Consider the following 2,190-nt stretch of genomic DNA (forward strand, 5'->3'; position numbering starts at 1 on the left):
AAGGATTAGAGACATGAGTCTCTTAACGGTAATATAGGGTTTGATTTTTTGAATTTTGAGTTGTGTCGGTATTGCAGAGGACCATCGATATGTGAATTCATATATTTCGATAATGAAATAAATTCGAGCATAAATACGATTTTCAGTTACATTTACATATGTAACTCAATCTCAGCGCCGCCTGGCGGAAATTTTTTTTCGAAAGAATTCGTTTATCTGTCATCAATACGTATTTTAAATCTGAGGATAATCGGACCATGAACACGATTTTTAGTAATAACTCGACTCCAACGCCACCTGTCAATACATATCTCAAATAAGAGGCGAATCGGACCGCAAATACCGATTTTACTAATAACTCGACTCCAACGCCACCTAGCGGTTGGTTTAATAGTCACTATTCGGAGGGTAGACAAATTCAAAAAACAAATTTCATAAAAATCGGTCCAGCCGTTCTTGAGTTATAAAAGGTGTAACTAACACGACTTCGTTTTACATATATAGATTTTTCAAGCTTCGATAAAATACTAAATTCAAAATTTTCACGTTATTCTGGATTTTTCCGAGTTTTTCACTTAGATTTTTTTATTTTTCCATTCGAAAGCCATTCCGAAGGAATTGTACAAAAAATTCCATACAAAGAAATTAATTTTAGATTTTTCTGATTTCCCCACTTTTCCGGACGGTTTTCCCAAAATTTTCTTTCGTAAAAACCTTCTCCTGGCAATTACGAACAACCGTTCTCAATTGATGAATTACTATACATTTTTCACATCATTTTTATATATATAGATAAAGCTGTTCGTAAACGGCGGTTTCCGAATGAATTTTAGTTCTTTTGCAAAAGTATACATACATAGTTACATATACATATGCAACTCAATTTCAGCGCCAGCTGGCGGCAAATTTTTTCGATAGAATTCTTTTTCTTGTTATCAGTACATATTTTAAATCTGAGGATAATCGGACCATAAACACGATTTTTAGTAATAACTCGACTCCATCGCCACCTGGCGTCTCTTTTTTTTGCAATGGTGTTGTTTTTCTATTGTCAATACATATCTCAAATATGAGGCGAATCGGACCTAAAATACGGGTTTTACTAATAACTCGACTCCAGCCCCACCTAGCGGTTGTTTTAGTAGTTATTCTGCTATTCGGAAGGTAGACAAATTCAAAAAACAAATATCATAAAAATCGGTCCAGCCGTTCTTGAGTTCTCAATGGTGTAACTAACACGACTTTGTTTTTGTTTTATATATATAGATATTTAATGAAGAAATAAATTTTCTTAATGTTATTACATTTTTATTCAGCACACATCGCAGAATTCTTATGATTTTTACTATATAAATTCTTTAAATTTGAACAATTTAAATCATATAAATTATATAAAATAATATCCTATCCGAATAAACGTTGAATCCATTTGATTTTCTCCAATTCTTTAGCATAGAATATGTAATTTTTTCTTTTAATTAATGTATGGATATATTCAATAAGTCATTAAAGTCGAATCACTATCTTCCCATTTTAATCCATGATGATTATGATATAACCAGTTATTAGTTGNAACCAGTTATTGGTTGTTTTATCCTGTATCGTTAACTTAGATTCTTCAAAAGGAGGTTGAATAAGAAACGTTTTTATATATTAGACAGCTGCATGAATTTAGTGGTTGGCATTTATGAGACAGTCGTTTGCGCTCCACACTGTTTGGTCATTCATTCCTTAGCAAGCAAGATGAATGAATGCGTGTGCAGAGAATAGTGAGTACTGCTTTCTTGGAGCAACAAGTAATTTTTAGCAAAAAACCAAAAACGGCTTCAATTCTCATAAAAATATATATATATATATATTTGTTATTTTATGGCCTTATAGCAATTATATTCAACAATTTTTATTGAGCTCAAGGCCGTTTTTAATGAAAAACTTATTGTGGAAAAGCATCAATAATTTGAAAAAATGGTAGAAGTGATAGCTATACATATGTAAATGCATGTGTGTGCTCCTTTCTATTAATATCGTTGAATTATTTTAAAAAAAATTTTATTCAGACAGGACTAAAAAGTAGAAAATAAATAATATAAAAAAAAACTTTTTAATATACAACGCTTTTATAAATGGACTAAAAAGTAGAAAATAATATTTCTCAGTCCCATAGAATTTGTTTTGATAACTTTTGATTTT

At 30.7% G+C, this 2,190-nt stretch overlaps 1 long non-coding RNA gene across 1 annotated transcript; it reads right to left on the reverse strand.

The window, feature by feature from the left end:
• Window positions 1–237: 237 nt before the first annotated feature.
• On the reverse strand, window positions 238–1,042 carry LOC108375449 (uncharacterized). The gene is made up of 2 exons (XR_001849160.1): window positions 1,011–1,042; window positions 238–297 (listed from the first exon to the last, which is right to left on the reverse strand). It is a non-coding gene; the product is annotated as an uncharacterized LOC108375449 (long non-coding RNA).
• Between the last annotated feature and the right edge of the window lie 1,148 nt (window positions 1,043–2,190).

The sequence above is a fragment of the Rhagoletis zephyria genome, unplaced genomic scaffold, assembly GCF_001687245.7.
Source record: "Rhagoletis zephyria isolate East Lansing unplaced genomic scaffold, Rhagoletis_zephyria_1.1 Rzeph_scaffold_08956, whole genome shotgun sequence".
In the NCBI taxonomy this organism is placed as follows: Eukaryota; Metazoa; Arthropoda; class Insecta; order Diptera; family Tephritidae; genus Rhagoletis; species Rhagoletis zephyria.